Genomic DNA, 20,787 nt, shown 5'->3' on the forward strand with positions numbered 1-20,787 from the left:
GCCTGGAGGCACCCTTTGTTTGGATGGTTTTAACTAGCACTCGATGGTTAGCTGTCTGGAGTTGGGTTCAGTATCTGAATTGGGTTCAGTATCAGAACTGGGTTCAGTATCGAAACAGGGTTCTGTATCGGAAGTGGATTCAGTATCAGAATCGGGTTCAATATCGGAATTCAATATTGTAATTGGTTCAGAATCGGGATTGGATTCACTATCGGGATTGGGTTCACTATCGGAATTGGGTTCAGTATCTTAATTCAGTTCATTATCGAGATTGGGTTCACTATCAGAATTGGGTTCAGTATCGGAATTGGGTTCAGTCTCGGAATTCCATTCAGTATCGGAATTTGGTTTGGTCTCGGAATTTTGTTCAGTCTTGGAATTTGGTTGAGTATCGGAATTTTGTTCAGAATCGGAATTCTATTTAGTATCAGAATTGGGTTCATTATCGGAATGTCATTCAGTCTTGGAATTCCGTTTAGTATCAGAATTTGGTTTACTCTCGGAATTTCGTTCAGTCTTGGAATTCCATTTAGTATCAGAATTTGGTTCATTATCGGAATTTCATTCAGTCTTGGAATTCCGTTTAGTATCAAAATTTGGTTCATTATCAGAATGTCGTTCAGTCTTGGAATTCCGTTTAGTATCAGAATTCGGTTCACTCTCGGAATTTCGTTTAGTATCAGAATTTGGTTCATTATCGGAATTTCATTCGGTCTTGGAATTCCGTTTAGTATCAGAATTCGGTTCACTCTCGGAATTTCGTTCAGTATCGGAATTCCGTTTAGTATCAGAATTTGGTTCAGTATCGGAATTCCGTTTAGTATCAGAATTTGGTTCATTATCGGAATTTCGTTCGGTCTTGGAATTCCGTTTAGTATCAGAATTCGGTTCACTCTCGGAATTTCGTTCAGTCTTGAAATTCGGTTCACTCTCAGAATTTCGTTCAATATCGGAATTCCGTTTAGTATCAGAATTTGGTTCATTATCGGAATGTCATTCAGTCTTGGAATTCCGTTTAGTATCAGAATTTGGTTCATTATCGGAATTCCATTTAGTATCAGAATTCGGTTCACTCTCGGAATTTCATTCAGTCTTGGAATTTGGTTCAATATCAGAATTTTGTTAAGTCTCGGAATTCCGCTTAGTATCGGAATTGGGTTCAGTATCGGAATTCTGTTCAGTATCAGAATTCATGTCGGTATCTCTCACTCTGTGTTCCATTTTTGAGTCATTCCTCTGTCCCGGCTTCTCTCTCTTTCTCCTTTTCTGCTGTATTTTCATCCCCCAAGTATGTCCAACCCTACGACTGAGTGCCTTGTAAATAGTTTACAAATACTGTGTATTTGTGCGAATCCCGTTGAGTACCTTTGGTGTGGGATGCCCGTTCCGATCTGGAGAGGGTCCCTTGGGCTCTTTGCAAAGCTTTCGGCAGTGGGTTGCTGTGAGTTTTCTGTACTATCCGGAGGTGTTCACTGGCACTTGAGTGTTTGCTGTCTGGAGTTCCTGTTTTCAAGTGGCATTTGAGTAGTCATGAAATTTGCAAAGTCAATCAGCAAGGGTGTCTGCATAGAGGTGGCCTGCCTGTTGTTGCCTGTAGCACCCACTGTTTGGGAGCTGTTCACTGGCACTTGAGTGTTTGCTGTCTGGAGTTCCTGTTTCCAAGTGGCATTTGAGTAGCCATGAAGTTTACAACCAGTGAAGGTGTCTGCATAGAGCTGTCCTGGCTGTTGTTGCCTGGAGGCACCCTCTAGCCGGGTGGTGTTCACTGGCACTTGAGTGTTTGCTGTCTGGAGTTCCTGTTTGCCAGTGGAATTTCTGAGTGGCATTTGAGTAGCCATAAAGTTTACAAAGTCAATCAGTGAGGGCATCTGCATAGAGGGGGCCTGGCTGTTGTTGCCTGGAGGCACCCTCTAGACAGGTGGTGTTCATTGGCCATTGAGTGTTTGCTGTCTGGAGCTCCTGTTTCTGAATGGCATTTGAGTCACCATGAAGATTGCAAAGTCAATCAGCAAGACTGTCTGCATATTTATTTACTTATTCATTTACTACAATTATACCCCGCCCTCTCTCACCTCGAAGGGGACTCAGAGCGGCTTACAAGTTATATGTACATACAATATATTATATCACTCGGAATATATTATACCACTCAGAAACAGGAATTCCAGACAGCGAATACTCAAGTGCCAGTAAACATCTCCCAAACAGAGGGTGCCTCCAGGCAACAGAGGCCAGGCCACCTCTACCCAAGCACCCTCACTGATTGACTTTGCTAACTTCATGGCTACTCACATGCAACTCGGAAATTCCACTCGGGAATGGGAATTCCAGACAGCGAACACTCAAGTGCCAGTAAACATCTCCCAAACAGAGGGTGCCTCCAGGCAACAGAGGCCAGGCCACCTCTACCCAAGCACCCTCACTGATTGACTTTGCTAACTTCATGGCTACTCACATGCAACTCAGAAATTCCACTCGGAAACAGGAATTCCAGACAGCGAACACTCAAGTGCCAGTAAACATCTCCCAAACAGAGGGTGCCTCCAGGCAACAGAGGCCAGGCCACCTCTACCCAAGCACCCTCACTGATTGACTTTGCTAACTTCATGGCTACTCACATGCAACTCAGAAATTCCACTCGGAAACAGGAATTCCAGACAGCGAACACTCAAGTGCCAGTAAACATCTCCCAAACAGAGGGTGCCTCCAGGCAACAGAGGCCAGGCCACCTCTACCCAAGCACCCTCACTGATTGACTTTGCTAACTTCATGGCTACTCACATGCAACTCGGAAATTCCACTCGGGAATGGGAATTCCAGACAGCGAACACTCAAGTGCCAGTGAACACCTCCCGAAGAGAGGGTGCCTCCAGGCAACAACAGCCAGGCTACCCACCCTGGACATTATTCCACAGGTATATATATATATATATATACACACTCAACTTGCCTCATTGCTGACAGAACTTCTGAGGATGCCAGCCACAGATGCAGGTGAAACGTCAGGAGAGAATGCTCCATACAGCCCGGGAAACTCACAGCATCCCAGTGATTCTGGGCGTGAAAAATAATAATTCTATGCACACTGTGTACATACATGTAGCTCGATACCTATATCGTACTGTACCTTCACCGTAGGGGAAGAAGCATCATGCACTTTTTTATACTTTTCTCGGTAAAAATGTACTGTATTCTATACTTGTGAGGAAACCAATAAAATCCTTTATTTACAACTAGCTTACGTCTAGCCTGCATAAGGTTGTGGGTGAACTACAACTCCCATCATGCCAGGTTAACTACTATTACTAATAATATTATTACTATTAATATTATTACTATTACTACTATTATTAGTGTTAGCATTGGTATTAGTAGTAGTATCATTAGTATTAATATTATTAGTATTAGTATTATTATCCTGCCTCTATACCTGGGTCACACTGCCTTTCCCTTTCACCAAATTATTAGTATTATTATTATTTTATTACTATTATTAATAATATTACTATTATTAGTATTATTATTATTACAACTATTATTAGTGTTAGCATTGGTATTATTAGTAGTATTATTAGTATTAATATTATTAGTATTAGTATTATTATCCTGCCTCTATACCATGGGTCACACCGCCTTTCCCCTTCACCACATTATTAGTATTCTTAGTAGTAGTACTTTATTACTATTATTATTATTGTTATTATTACTATTACTAATAATATTATTAGTATTATTACTATTATTAGTGTTAGCATTGGTATTAGTAGTCGTATTATTAGTATTAATATTATTAGTATTAGTTTTATGATCCTGCCTCTATACCTGGGTCACACTGCCTTTCCCCTTCACCACATTATTAGTATTCTTAGTAGTAGTATTTCATTACTATTATTAGTATTATTGTTATTATTAATATTATTAATAATATTACTATTATTAGTATTATTACTATTACTACTATTATTAGTGTTAGCATTGGTATTAGTAGTAGTAGTATTAATATTATTAGTATTATTATCCTGCCTCTATACCTGTGTCATACCGCCTTTTCCTTGCAAGTGTGACCTGGGCAGAAGACAATGACACATCTTCTTTGCTCCTTGACTGGAAGCCGTGGCATGAACTCGTCCACAAAGCCACGTGCAAGAGATGCCGGATGATGAGTCAGCTTGGCTCCCTTTCTTCTATTTCAGGGCCCGGCCCTTGCAGACTTTTGCCTTTAAAGGCGACCGACCGGTCTGTGCTCGCTCGCTCGCCTCTGGTGCTGGGGAGGAGTCTTTTGGGCTGCTTGGCATGGTTTGCGGGCTGGGGAGGAAGAAGCCGCTGGTGTTTTCCAGAGCGGAGCCACAGACTGTCTGGGGTTTCGGCCTGTCTCCGGCACATTCTCAGTATATTGTCGATGGGAGTCACTCTTTCACTCTATAACTCCCAGAGAGTGGAAGACTGGGGTGTCTGTGGTGGAGGAAACACAGGAATTGCCCCCGTATGAAAGTCTTCCCTTGGGCGGTGGGCGGGATGGTGTTTGTGGAAGATATAGGTAGGAAAGGGTTATGGGAGAGGCAGTGCAAATTCCACACCAAAATAGAGAGAGTGGAAGACTGGGGTGTCTGTGGTGGAGGAAACACAGAAATTGCCCCCGTATGAAAGGCTTCCCTTGGGCGGCGGGCAGGATGGTGTTTGTGGAAGATATAGGTAGGAAAGGGTTATGGGAGAGGCAGTGCAAATTCCACACCAGAATAGAGAGAGTGGAAGACTGGGGTGTCTGTGGTGGAGGAAACACAGGAATTGCCCCCGTATGAAAGGCTTCCCTTGGGCGGTGGGCGGGATGGTGTTTGTGGAAGATATAGGTAGGAAAGGGTTATGGGAGAGGCAGTGCAAATTCCACACCAAAATAGAGAGAGTGGAAGACTGGGGTGTCTGTGGTGGAGGAAACACAGGAATTGCCCCCGTATGAAAGGCTTCCCTTGGGCGGCGGGCGGGATGGTGTTTGTGGAAGATATAGGTAGGAAAGGGTTATGGGAGAGGCAGTGCAAATTCCACACCAATATAGAGAGAGTGGAAGACTGGGGTGTCTGTGGTGGGGGAAACTCAGAAATTGTCCCCGTAGGAAAGGCTTCCCTTGGGTGGTGAGCAGGATATTGTTTGTGGAGGATATTGTCAGGAAAGGGTTATGGGAGAGGCAGTTCTCATCCGGAGCCCGGCTTTGACTCCAACGCACATTACGGCTCCTCCGCTTTCAAGGACTCGAGGGGGGAAGTCTCACTCGGACTCATATCTCGCAGGCCTTAAAAGGCAAGAAGGGCCGCCAAGTTGGGAAGGCGACCCAGCAGCAGGCGGCTGCCGCTTCCCCGATTTAAGCTAGTTTCTGAACCTTCCCCCCCCCTCTCTCTCTCTCTCTATATATATATATACTATATATACTAGCTTGAGGACCCGGCGGTGCCCGGGTCATCTGAGAAAGGCATTGTTTGCCTATGTTCCAAGTTTAGTCTAGATCCAAATTCAGCTGGGTTCAGTGGGTGTGGGTGAACTACAACTCCCATATGCAAGTCCCATCATCCATGGTCCATCCCCCTCCATACAGTGCCCGTCTGTAGAGGGAGTCATCGGGGCCCTGTGCCCCAAGTTTGATACGGATCTGTCATTGGTAGGACTCACAGTGCTCTCAGGAAGTGAGTCAAGGTACTGCAAGTCCCATCGTTCATGGTCCACCCTACTCCAACCCACACCAGGGTGTAGAGTGGGTCATCGGGACTCTGTTTGCTAAGTTTGGTCTTGATCAGACATTGGTGGGGGTCGCAGTGGTCTCTGGAAGTGAATGAAGGTACTGCAAGTCCCATCATCCTTGATCTGTCCTTCCCCCAAACCACAACAGTATATGAAGTGGGTCATGGGTGCTCTGTGTGCCAAGTTTGGTCCTGATCCATCATTAGTTAGAGTAACAGTGGTCTGTGGGAGATGAAGTTTTTGAAAGTACTGCAAATCCCATAATCCTTGGTCCATCCTCCCCCAAACTGCTGCAACGCGTAAAGGGTGTCATTTGGGATGTGTGTGCCAAGTCTGGTCCAATTCTGTCATTCCTGGTAGTCGCAGTAGTCTCAGGAAGTGAGCGAAGGTACTGCAACTCCCATCATCCGTGGTCCATCTCCCCCCCAAACTGCCTCTCCCATAACCCTTTCCTGACAATATCCTCCACAAACACTATCCTGCCCACCACCCAAGGGAAGCCTTTCCTACGGGGACAATTTCTTTGTTTCCTCCACCACAGACATCCCAGTGTTTCATTCTCTCTATATTGGTGTGGAATTTGCACTGCCTCTCCCATAACCCTTTCCTGACAATATCCTCCACTGCCTCTCCCATAACCCTTTCCTACCTATATGGGGGTTCTGTGTGCCAAGTTTGGTCCAGTTCCGTCACTGGTGGGCATCGCAATGGTCTGTGGGAACCAAAGCAATTGAAAGCACTATAAATCCTATCATCCCTGGTCCATCCGCCCCCAGATGGCACCATATACATATACATATACACACACACACACAATTTTGGGCACCTGGTGTTGGTTATTTGAAAAAGTCAATTTTTAATTGTCCAAAATGCGTACGGTTATGGGTGAACTACAACTCACATCCTGGCAGGTTTATTTTATTTATTTTATTTTATTTTATATGCCGCTCTCCTCCCCCAGGGGGACCCCAGAGCGGTCTTAAACCACGGCAGAATTAAATGCTGCATAAAATACAACATGTAGTAAAAAACACAAACAAAAGCTGGTATCCCAGTCAAATTAAAACTATTAAAACCATGTGACCGTTAATTACAACAGGTTCACCCTGAGAAACTCCATCCATACTCAAAGTTTGTGATGTTGGGCAAGTTGGCTCCAGACGCATCATTGGGGGAGTTCAGTGTGCTCTCTGGTATCAAGTACTAGCTTGGGGACCCGGCGGTGCCCGGGTCATTTGAGAAAGGCATTGTTTCCCTGTGTTCCAAATGTAGTGTAAATCCAATGTCAGGTGGGTTCAGTGGGTGCAGGTGAAGTACAACTCCCAATGCAAGTCCCATCATCCATGGTCCATCCCACTCCAAACAGCGCCAGGATGTATAGTAGGCCATGGGGACTGTATGTGTCAAGTTTGGTCTTGATCAGACATTGGTGGGGGTTGCAGTGGTCTCAGGAAGTGAGTGAAGATACTGCAGTTCCCATCATGCATGGTTGAAACTGTTGCAAACCACACCAGGATATAGAGTGGGTAATGGGGCCTCTGTGTGCCAAGTTTAGTACTGATTTGTCATTGGTGGGAGTCACAGTGCTCGAAGGAGGCCAGTGAAGGTATTGCAAGTCCCATCATCCATGGTCCATGCCCCTCCAAACAGCACCCAGGTGTAGAGTAGGACATGGGGGCTCTATGTGCCATGTTTGGTCTTGTTCAGGCATTGGTGGGGGTCGCAATGTTCTCAGGAAGTGAGTGAAGGTATTGCAATTCCCATCGTCCATGGTGCATTGTCTTCCAAACTTCACCAGGGTATAGAGTGGGTCATGGGCGCTCTGTGTTTCAAGTTTGGTCTTGATGAGTCATTTGTGGCAGTGGCAGTGGTCTCAGAAAGTGAGTGAATGTACTGCAAATCCCATCATCCATAGTATATCCTCCCCCAAACTGCACCAGGGTGTCATGGGGGTTCTGTCTGCCAAGTTTGGTCCAGTTATGTCACTGGTGGGTATTGCAGTGGCCTGTGGGAGTTGTAGCAATTGAAAGTACTACATATCCCATCACCCATGGTGCATCGTCCCGCAAACGGCACCAGGAGATAAAGTGCGTCATGGGGGTTAAGCGTGTCAAGTTTGGGCCAGGTCCGTCGTTCCTGGTGGCCACAGTGGCCTGTGATAGTGGTGACCAGTCAGAAAGCTGCCACATACATACATACACCACCCGCCACATACAAACATTGACTTTTTATTTTATATATATAGATATAGATAACACACAAAAGTGTGTTTATTAAAGGGGTTAATAGATGGGGAAGATGGACTGTATCGCACGTACGATCCGGCGGACTCTAGACTCTTGGGTCTCTCAGCCACGGTTCCAGCTTTATTAATTTGACCCCGGGGTGTCATTGCTCGACACCATTGCCAAAAAGCGTCCAGACGCTTTGTTTCACCCCGACACACACACTGCACTGCCCTGATGCCTGCTTTTCCCTCCAGGACGGACTGGGAACCGGCCCAAGCCTTCGGCTGCGTGCCATGCGCTCTCTAAGGAAGTTGTCTTTGGGCCAGAGGGATTTGCAAAGAGGAGGATCGTTGTTGGGAAGCAAAGGCAGTGAAAGCGGCTCGGGAAGAAGGCAGCAAGGTGCGGCGGGTGCGAGAAACAACTCTGGGTCTCCGGCGGACTGAGCGAGAATCCTCCAGACCGTCAAGACAAGACCGATTCCCCCAGGAAAGTGTCCTGAGATGATGCAAAGAACTAAAGCAGGAATTGAGCACGAATCCTGAGATGCCGCTGTCAAGATTTGTGGATGCGCTTCCTCCTACTCAGGTGGTGTCACGTCCAGCCGTCGGTGGTGGTTAGTATACAGAAGCCTCGGCAGGAGCAGGACCCATAGGGTGGTGATGCTCCAGAAGGCATAGAAGGGGTGAAGGACAGAGTAATCTGTAGGTACGGACTTAAGGGTGGAGGGATCGGATGCAGTTGTAGAAGCTGTGGTCTCTTGGGGAGAAAAGGATCTGCCATACTCGGCTGTGGATACTGGTTGTGTTTCCTGAGGGTTGGTGGACTATAGTATCTAGACCTGTGTTACCAACTCTTGTGAGTCTGCGAACCCCTGGACTGACCCTCGACTAGACCCTCAACTAGGTGGACTATAATATCCAGACCTGTGTCAGGAACTCTTGTAGAACCCTGAACCAAGAGATGATTGTGTTGGGGGACCTCGTTGTGGTTGTATCCTGCCGACCCCTGGACTGACTCTCAACTAGACCCTCAACTAGGTGGACTATAGTATCCAGACCTGTGTCACCAACTCTTGTGAGCCTGCAAACCCCTGGACTGACCCTCAACTAGACCCTCAACTAGGTGGACTATAGTATCCAGACCTGTGTCAGGAACTCTTGCGAGCCTTGTAGAACCTTGAACCGAGAAGATCATTGTGTTGGGGGGCTTCGTTGGGGTTGTATCCTGTGAACTCCTGGACTGACCCGTGACTAGACCCTCGACTAGGTGGCCTATAGTATCCAGACCTGTGTCACCAACATTTGTGAGCCTTGTGGAACCTAGAGCCAAGAAGATCATTGTGTTGGGGGACCTCGTTGCAGTTCTATCCTGTGAACCCCTGGACTGACGCTCAACTAGACCCTCGACTAGGTGGCCTATAGTATCCAGACCTGTGTCACCAACATTTGTGAGCCTTGTAGGACCTAGAACCAAGAAGATTGTGTTGGGGGACCCCGTTGCGGTTGTATCCTGCGAACCCCTGGACTGACACTCGACTAGACCCTCAACTAGACCCTCAACTAGGCGGACTATAGTATCCTGACCTGTGTCACCAACTCTTGTAGAACCTTGAACCAAGAGATTATTGTGTTGGGGGACCTCGTTGTAGTTGTATCCTGCAAACTCCTGGACTGACGCTCAACTAGACCCTCGACTAGGTGGACTATAGTATCCAGACCTGTGTCACCAACTCTTGTGAGCCTTGTAGGACCTAGAACCAAGAAGATTGTGTTGGGGGACCCCGTTGCGGTTGTATCCTGCGAACCCCTGGACTGACACTCGACTAGACCCTCAACTAGACCCTCAACTAGGCGGACTATAGTATCCTGACCTGTGTCACCAACTCTTGTAGAACCTTGAACCAAGAGATTATTGTGTTGGGGGACCTCGTTGTAGTTGTATCCTGCAAACTCCTGGACTGACGCTCAACTAGACCCTCGACTAGGTGGACTATAGTATCCAGACCTGTGTCACCAACTCTTGTGAGCCTTGTAGGACCTAGAACCAAGAAGATTGTGTTGGGGGACCCCGTTGCGGTTGTATCCTGCGAACCCCTGGACTGACACTCGACTAGACCCTCAACTAGACCCTCAACTAGGCGGACTATAGTATCCAGACCTGTGTCACCAACTCTTGTAGAATCTTGAACCAAGAGATGATTGTGTTGGGGGACCTTGTTGTGGTTGTATCCTGCGAACCCCTGGACTGACCCTTGACTAGACCCTCGACTAGACCCTCAACTAGGCGGACTATAGTATCCTGACCTGTGTCACGAACTATTGTAGAACTTTGAACCAAGAGATGATGGTGTTGGGGGACCTCGTTGCGGTTGTATCCTGCAAACCCCTGGACTGACCCGTGACTAGACCCTCGACTAGACTCTTGCTCCTTGGACATTTATCACAGACGCTCGCCGTTTGTAGTCCGCTCCTTGTTGGAAGTCTTTGCTTCATATTCTTCAACGGTGAGCTGTATTTATGTTTTGAAACGGCCAAAGGGTTTAAGTCAACGTCTGAAGGAAAATAGCTTGGACACAAGTGTGGTGTTGTTTGAAGGAGCTATGGGTCACCCCAGATGTTGATTCGGCTGATCTGGCTGGCTAGTTGGGTGACCCCTTCCTCCCTCAGCACTCTATGTGTGTCCAGGGGCAGCTGAAGCTATAAGCAGGTGGCGCCAGTTGCCTAGGGGCGCTGTTGAGGCACACCCGGTTCAGCGCCGAGAGAGGCGGGCAAACAAAACTGCATCACGCTCGGTGGAAGAGGACGACGAAAGAGTCTATCGAGTCTACAGAGGTCTCTAGTCTTAGAATCTCCAAACAAGCTGAGCCCTGGGTTCCTGACACGTGGGGGGAAATCCGTGCCGTGCGTTTGGACTACAAAGATATCCATAGCTTGTCTTGCCGTTACGGTGGATTCTGCGACTCTCCCAGAAGCTGAACATCCTTGCTTTGTGTTGTGTGGATCGCACCACTTCTTCTAGACGGTCCCCGGGTATTTTTTCGGGGTGGTTCGTCTCTGCCCACTTCCGATCCACTTGGGACGATTCGGGTGGCAAATATGGAAGCCACCGAGTGGCACCACTCGGGTTTTTCTATCGAGAGCAAAACTATAAGCAGAAAGAAAGACTCGGCTTATACTCGACAAACGTCCAAAATGAAACACGATGGTTGCTTGGCTGAGAAAACCTCGTCGGAGGAGGCTTTGGAAAGAGACGGGGTTCACGTCTCCACGCAAAACGTGCAAATGAACCACCGAAGAGGAGAAGAGGACTCAACGGGACAAGGTCTGGAAGTCCAAGCCATGTGTCACGGCTCGGAAGAGGGTCGGAAGGTGAGTGCACTCCTCTACCGAGTGGAGGAAAGCCAGTGCAGGGTTGTGACCCGAGAAGGAGAATCGGAGAAGGAACGGGAAACGACCGAGCGCAGCTGGCCGCTGGTTCAGATCAAGAACTTTGGCCGGCAGGACAGCTTGGATCGGGAAGTGGCCGGTGGGATCGGCGCCGAGATGAGCGGTTTGAGGAGGCCGATGGTCCGATCTGACTCTGAGAGTAGCACGGACAGCAGGCAAGTCACCAAGCTGGTATTGAACTCGCCCGGGGAGGAATACAAGAGTTGGACCGACTCTTCGGAGATGCGGAGAAACGGGGAGATGGGACCGAGCAAGGAAGAAATCGTACGTGAAGAGAGTCCGATCCCCGGCTTGGTCTCTCCGCCCGATCTTGCTTTGGCTTCAGGAGAGTCCGAGAAGCATTCCAGGGAAGACCTTGGAGTCCGCCGGGAGCCGAGTCTGGAGTCACACGACCACGAAACGCCGGGGACGGAGGGAGAGCGAGCCGAGCCATTTCCAGCCGTGGTGAATCCGGCCCAGGTGGCCACCGCCACCAAAGAGCCACGGCAGAGGGCGAGGAACCAGGAGGACGAGAAAGCCCCAACCGTGGCCGACATGAAGAAGACCTTTGAGAAGCAGAAAAGTGCAACCGAGAAGTCCGCCACACCGGCTAGAAAAGGTGAGCTGCACATTATTATTATTATTATTATTATTATTATTATTATTATTATTATTATTATTATTATTTTATTATGACACAGCAAACAAGATAGATATGCTGGATTTCATATTAATATTATTATTAATATCATATTATTATTATTATTATTATTATTATTATTATTATTATTATTATTATTATTATTATTATTATGACACAGCAAACAAGATAGATATGCTGGATTTCATATTAATATTATTATTAATATCATATTATTATTATTATTATTATTTTATTATGACACAGCAAACAAGATAGATATGCTGGATTTCATATTAATATTATTATTAATATCATATTATTATTATTATTATTATTATTATTATTATTATTTTATTTTATTTTTATTATTATTATGACACAGCAAACAAGATAGATATGCTGGATTTCGTTTCACAAAACCACAAGTCGAACACTTCCCAAGTGTCTAGGACTGGGTGATGTATTTTCGGATGAAAAAGAAAAGAAAATCATCTGAAAATTATTATTAATGTTATACTATTATTACTATTATTATTATTATTATTATTATTACACAGCAAACAAGATTGATATGCTGGATTTCGTATCCCAAAATCACAAGTCGAACACTTCCCAAGTGTCTAGGACTGGGTGATGTATTTTCGGATGAAAAAGAAAAGAAAATCATCTGAAAATTATTATTAATGTTATATTATTATTATTATTATTATTATTATTATTATTATTATTATTATTATTATTATTATTGTATGACACAGCAAACAAGATTGATATGCTGGATTTCGTATCCCAAAATCACAAGTTGAACACTTCCCAAGTGTCTAGGACTGGGTGATGTATTTTTGGATGAAAAAGAAAAGAAAATCATCTGAAAATTATTATTATTATTATTATTATTATTATTATTATTATTATTATTATTATTATTACCTGAAAGGCTGGATGGCCCTCTGTCAGGGCTGCTTTGATGGTGTTTTCCCTGCATCAAGGCAGAATAAAGGGGGTTGGACCGGATGGCCTCAGGGGTTGCCCCTATTTTTATTTATTTATTATTATTATTATTAGTAGTAGTAGTAGTAGTAGTAGTATTTAGAAAGGCTGGATGGCCCTCTGTTGGGACTGCTTTGAGGATAATTTCCCTGCATGAAGGCAGAATAAAGGGGTTGGACTGGGGTTGCTCATATTATTATTAATTCTTATTATTATTACATATTATATATCATTATTAAATATTCTACAGTATTATTAAACATTACTATACATTATATTATTAATTACTATATATTATGGTGATGATTATTACAAAAGCTGGATGGCCCTCTGCTGGGGAGTGCTTTGATGGTGCTTTTCCTGCTTGGCAAGAGGGTTTAATAGTAATATATTTAATTATATATATATATATATATATATATACACACACACACACACACACACACACACACACACACACACACACACGCACACACACATATATAATATTAAATATTATTTAATATTCTATACACTATTATTAAATATTATATACCATTGTTAACTATCACATATCATTATTAAATATAATTATTATTATTATGAATACTATTACTTATTATTATTAAACATTAATAATTATTAAATATTAATTATTAAATATGATATATCATTGTTAACTATCATGTATCATTATTAAAGATAATTATGAATACTATTACTGATTATTATTAAATATTAATTAGTATTAAATATTAAGTATTAAATATGATATATCATTGTTAACTATCATGTAGCATTATTAAAATTATTATTACTTCTTATTATTAAACATTAATTATTATTAAATATAATAATTATGAATACTATTACTGATTATTATTAAATATTAATTAGAATAATTAAATATAATAATTATGAATACGATTACTTATTATTATTAAATATTAATTAGAATAATTAAATATAATAATTATGAATACAATTACTTATTATTATTAAATATTAATTATTAAATATTATTAATATGTATAATTCATACTAATTAAGAAGTGATAATAATTGACAATAATGTTCCTAACAATACTATTTAATAATAATAATTAAATAATATTCATTATTAATAATATTAAATAATAATATATCATATTATTAAATTATAATTATTAGTAATAATATTTAACATTTATGATGATGATGATTATGGCAAGAGAGAGAGAAAGGGATTTTGATACCTTTTGATATCTCTGCTCCCTATATATTCTATATTGTACTATATAGGGATAGAGATGAGTCTGCGCATGCGCACAGCAAGGGCTGAGTCGAGGAGCAGGTGCCCAAACAAGGCTGGTGCTGCGCGCGCACCCAGGAGAGAAAGAGGTCCCGCCCCTTCGCGAGTCTCCGCCTTCTTTTCGCGGATTGGTTACCTCCCGTCCCGCGCTGGGACGCCATTGGCTGGTGGGTTTGGCCCCGGCCTCGCGGAGCAAGGAGGGCAGGCCGGCGACTGGGCGCGGCGGAGGGGGGCGGGGCTTGCCGCCTGGCCACGCCCCCCGACCGCCTCACTTGTCAGTTAAGCAGCCGAGCCCGGCGAGCGAGGAGCCTGAGGTGAAGCTTTTCTGCTTGATATTCTTCCTTTCAAATAATATATTATTAATTTTATTTAGTCATTTATATAGTATTCTCAATATTACTAATGTGTTTCTTTAGTTAATATTATTAATGTTACTAATTTATTCCTTTCTGTACTATTCTCAAGATGACTAATTTATTTAGTTTTTTAATATTCTCAATAGTACTAATTTTATTTATTCATTCATTTATTTAGTATTACCAATATAGTCATTTATTTCATATTACTAATTTTATTTAGTTGTTTGTGTAATATTATTAATATTACTAATTTTATGTATTTATTTGAAATTATAAATATTACTAATTTACTTATATATTTAAAATTATTATTGATATTAATCATTTTATTTATTTAATATTAATATTGCTAATTTATTTATATATGTCATATTATTAATATTCTTTTTATTTATTTAATATTAATATTGCTAATTTATTTATATAATATTATTAATATCACTCATTTTATGTATTTGTTTGTGTAATATTATTGATATTAATAATTTTATTTATTTATTTGATATTGATATTAATATTGCTTATTTATTTTTAATATTAACATTGCTAATTTATGTATATACATATTAATATTAATATTATTTATTTAATATTATTGCTAATGTAGTTATACATTTAATATTAATATTACTGATTTTATTTATTTAATATTAATATTGCTAATTTATGTATATATTTAATATTATTAATATTACTAATTTTATTTGTTTAATATTATTGCTAATGTAGTTATACATTTAATATTATTAATATTATTAATATTACTAATTTTATTTATTTAATATTCCTAATATTAAATATTAAATATTAAATATTATGTATATATTTAATATTATTAATACTAATTTTATTTATTTATTTAATAATTATATTATTAATATTACTAATGGGGAGCTAGAGTGGTATATAGATAAAGGATTATTATTATTAATACTGATTTGAAACCATTTTAGTCTTAATATGATTACTTTAAAATAATGCATTATCAATATTGCTCATTCAAAACAATCCTTAATATTACTAATTTCAAACCATTTATTAATGTTTTTACTTGAAAATAATGTATTGTCAACGTGACTATATTCAAACCATTTATTACTAATGTTATTCATTTTAAACCATTTATTCTTAATATCATTACTTTAAAATACCCTCACTGATTGACTTCCACAGATAGACAGATAGATATACACACACACACCTATACATATACACACTCTGGGGACCCCAGTGGCGCAGTGGGTTGAACCACTGAGCTGCTGAACTTGCTGACTGAAAGCTCACCAGTTTGAATCTGGGGAGCGGAGTGAGCTCCCGCTGTGAGCTCCAGCTTCCATAGGTATATATACACACTCCACATGCAATCGCTTTGCAGATACCCTCACTGATTGACTTCCACAGATAGATAGATAGATACACACACACACACCTATACATATACACACACTGGAGCCCCCAATGGTGCAGTGAGTTAAACCACTGAGCTGCTGAACTTGCTGACTGAAAGCTCACCAGTTTGAATCCGGGGAGTGGAGTGAGCTCCCGCTGGGAGCTCCAGCTTCCATAGGTATATATACACACTCCACTTGCAATCGCTTTGCAGATACCCTCACTGATTGACTTCCACAGATAGATAGATACACACACACCTATACATATACACACTCTGGAGACCCCGGTGGTGCAGTGGGTTGAACCACTGAGCTGCTGAACTTGCTGACTGAAAGCTCACCAGTTTGAATCCGGGGAGCGGAGTGAGCGCCCGCTGTGAGCTCCAGCTTCCATAGGTATATATACACACTCCACTTGCAATCGCTTTGCAGATACCCTCACTGATTGACTTCCACAGATAGATAGATACACACACACCTATACATATACACACTCTGGAGCCCCCAGTGGCGCAGTGGGTTGAACCACTGAGCTGCTGAACTTGCTGACTGAAAGCTCACCAGTTTGAATCCGGGGAGCGGAGTGAGTTCCCGCTGGGAGCTCCAGCTTCCATAGGTATATATATACACACTCCACTTGCAATCGCTTTGCAGGTACCCTCACTGATTGACTTCCACAGATAGATACACACACACACACCTATACATGTACACACTCTGGAGCCCCCGGTGGTGCAGTGAGTTAAACCACTGAGCTGCTGAACTTGCTGACTGAAAGCTCACCAGTTTGAATCCGGGGAGCGGAGTGAGCTCCTGCTGTGAGCTCCAGCTTCCATAGGTATATATACACACTCCACTTGCAATCGCTTTGCAGATACCCTCACTGATTGACTTCCACAGATAGATAGATACACACACACCTATACATATACACACTCTGGAGCCCCCAGTGGCGCAGTGGGTTAAACCACTGAGCTGCTGAACTTGCTGACTGAAAGCTCACCAGTTTGAATCCGGGGAGTGGAGTGAGCTCCCGCTGGGAGCTCCAGCTTCCATAGGTATATATACACACTCCACTTGCAATCGCTTTGCAGATACCCTCACTGATTGACTTCCACAGATAGATAGATACACACACACCTATACATATACACACTCTGGAGACCCCGGTGGTGCAGTGGGTTGAACCACTGAGCTGCTGAACTTGCTGACTGAAAGCTCACCAGTTTGAATCCGGGGAGCGGAGTGAGCGCCCGCTGTGAGCTCCAGCTTCCATAGGTATATATACACACTCCACTTGCAATCGCTTTGCAGATACCCTCACTGATTGACTTCCACAGATAGATAGATACACACACACCTATACATATACACACTCTGGAGCCCCCAGTGGCGCAGTGGGTTGAACCACTGAGCTGCTGAACTTGCTGACTGAAAGCTCACCAGTTTGAATCCGGGGAGCGGAGTGAGTTCCCGCTGGGAGCTCCAGCTTCCATAGGTATATATATACACACTCCACTTGCAATCGCTTTGCAGGTACCCTCACTGATTGACTTCCACAGATAGATACACACACACACACCTATACATGTACACACTCTGGAGCCCCCGGTGGTGCAGTGAGTTAAACCACTGAGCTGCTGAACTTGCTGACTGAAAGCTCACCAGTTTGAATCCGGGGAGCGGAGTGAGCTCCTGCTGTGAGCTCCAGCTTCCATAGGTATATATACACACTCCACTTGCAATCGCTTTGCAGATACCCTCACTGATTGACTTCCACAGATAGATAGATACACACACACCTATACATATACACACTCTGGAGCCCCCAGTGGCGCAGTGGGTTAAACCACTGAGCTGCTGAACTTGCTGACTGAAAGCTCACCAGTTTGAATCCGGGGAGTGGAGTGAGCTCCCGCTGGGAGCTCCAGCTTCCATAGGTATATATACACACTCCACTTGCAATCGCTTTGCAGATACCCTCACTGATTGACTTCCACAGATAGATAGATACACACACACCTATACATATACACACTCTGGAGACCCCGGTGGTGCAGTGGGTTGAACCACTGAGCTGCTGAACTTGCTGACTGAAAGCTCACCAGTTTGAATCCGGGGAGCGGAGTGAGCGCCCGCTGTGAGCTCCAGCTTCCATAGGTATATATACACACTCCACTTGCAATCGCTTTGCAGATACCCTCACTGATTGACTTCCACAGATAGATAGATACACACACACCTATACATATACACACTCTGGAGCCCCCAGTGGCGCAGTGGGTTGAACCACTGAGCTGCTGAACTTGCTGACTGAAAGCTCACCAGTTTGAATCCGGGGAGCGGAGTGAGTTCCCGCTGGGAGCTCCAGCTTCCATAGGTATATATATACACACTCCACTTGCAATCGCTTTGCAGGTACCCTCACTGATTGACTTCCACAGATAGATACACACACACACACCTATACATGTACACACTCTGGAGCCCCCGGTGGTGCAGTGAGTTAAACCACTGAGCTGCTGAACTTGCTGACTGAAAGCTCACCAGTTTGAATCCGGGGAGCGGAGTGAGCTCCTGCTGTGAGCTCCAGCTTCCATAGGTATATATACACACTCCACTTGCAATCGCTTTGCAGATACCCTCACTGATTGACTTCCACAGATAGATAGATACACACACACCTATACATATACACACTCTGGAGCCCCCAGTGGCGCAGTGGGTTAAACCACTGAGCTGCTGAACTTGCTGACTGAAAGCTCACCAGTTTGAATCCGGGGAGCGGAGTGAGTTCCCGCTGTGAGCTCCAGCTTCCATAGGTATATATACACACTCCACTTGCAATCGCTTTGCAGATACCCTCACTGATTGACTTCCACAGATAGATACACACACACACACCTATACATGTACACACTCTGGAGCCCTCGGTGGTGCAGTGGGTTGAACCACTGAGCTGCTGAACTTGCTGACTGAAAGCTCATCAGTTTGAATCTGGGGAGCGGAGTGAGCTCCCGCTGGGAGCTCCAGCTTCCATAGGTATATATACACACTCCACTTGCAATCGCTTTGCAGATACCCTCACTGATTGACTTCCACAGATAGATACACACACACACACCTATACATATACACACTCTGGAGCCCCCAGTGGCGCAGTGGGTTGAACCACTGAGCTGCTGAACTTGCTGACTGAAAGCTCACCAGTTTGAATCTGGGGAGCGGAGTGAGCTCCCGCTGTGAGCTCCAGCTTCCATAGGTATATATACACACTCCACATGCAATCGTTTGCAGATACCCTCACTGATTGACTTCCACAGATAGATAGATACATACACACACACACACACACCTATACATATACACACTCTGGAGCCCCCGGTGGTGCAGTGGGTTGAACCACTGAGCTGCTGAACTTGCTGACTGAAAGCTCACCAGTTTGAATCTGGGGAGCGGAGTGAGCTCCCGCTGTGAGCTCCAGCTTCCATAGGTATATATACACTCCACTTGCATTCGCTTTGCAGATACCCTCACTGATTGACTTCCACAGATAGATAGATACACACACACCTATACATATACACACTCTGGGGACCCCAGTGGCACAGTGGGTTAAACCACTGTGCTGCTGAACTTGCTGACTGAAAGCTCACCAGTTTGAATCTGGGGAGCGGAGTGAGCTCCTGCTGTGAGCTCCAGCTTCCATAGGTATATATACACACTCCACTTGCAATCGCTTTGCAGATACCCTCACTGATTGACTTCCACAGATAGATACACACACACACACCTATACATATACACACTCTGGAGCCCCCGGTGGTGCAGTGGGTTGAACCACTGAGGTGCTGAACTTGCTGACTGAAAGCTCACCAGTTTGAACCCGGGGAGCGGAGTGAGCTCCCGCTGTGAGCTCCAGCTTCCGCCAACCTAGCAGTTTGTCACTTTCCCCGTTCCCAGCCCGGCCTCTTTCCTTGGTTCTTTTGTTCTTCCCCGGGTGACTGTGCATCTGGGTGGGGTGTTCGTCACGGCTGTCAAGGCGTGTGTCATCGGCGTGTGTCATGCAAGCAGGCCGTGTGCTCGTTCCTTTGCCCGTCTCCCGAAGCCAGACGTCTTGGGGGTCAGCCGAGGTGAGGCGCTTGTGTCCTCAGTGAGTGCGGCTTCTTCTTCCCTGGCTTCCCATCTCCAAGCCTTGCCCTGCCCAGTTCATCCATTAGTGCTCAATGAGTACTCACTCACTTGTTCGAATAAACTTCCCTTATTAGTGCATGTTGTTGTGGCATGCTTTCGAGTTGAGTCTCGCAAACTGAGCTGGGAGTTTTCTTGGCCAACTTCCTTCTGAGAGAGCAGTGTGCCCAAGATGATGATGATGATTATATTTATTATTATTATTATTATATTTATTTATACCCCGCTTGATCTCTCCATTATTACTATTAGAATGCATTATTATTATTATCATTATTATTATATTTATTTATACCCCGCTGGATCTCTCCATTATTACTATTAGAATGCATTATTATTATTATCATTATTTTTATATTTATTTATACCCCGCTTGATCTCTCCATTATTACTATTAGAATGCATTATTATTATTATCATTATTATTATATTTATTTATACCCCGCTTGATCTCTCCATAATTACTATTAGAATGCATTATTATTATTATCATTATTATCATATTTATTTATACCCCGCTGGATCTCTCCATTATTACTATTAGAATGCATTATTATTATTAT

At 43.5% G+C, this 20,787-nt stretch overlaps 1 protein-coding gene across 1 annotated transcript in view; it reads left to right on the forward strand.

Annotated features, from left to right (window-relative positions):
* Positions 1–14,510: 14,510 nt before the first annotated feature.
* The window catches only part of coro1c (coronin 1C), a 47,330-nt gene continuing 41,053 nt past the window's right edge, over positions 14,511–20,787 (forward strand). Inside the window, exon 1 of the mRNA XM_062958402.1 lies at positions 14,511–14,597. The gene's annotated coding sequence lies outside the window, so the exon portion shown is untranslated. The remainder of the gene's footprint in view (positions 14,598–20,787) is intronic.

This window comes from Anolis carolinensis, chromosome X, assembly GCF_035594765.1.
Source record: "Anolis carolinensis isolate JA03-04 chromosome X, rAnoCar3.1.pri, whole genome shotgun sequence".
In the NCBI taxonomy this organism is placed as follows: Eukaryota; Metazoa; Chordata; class Lepidosauria; order Squamata; family Dactyloidae; genus Anolis; species Anolis carolinensis.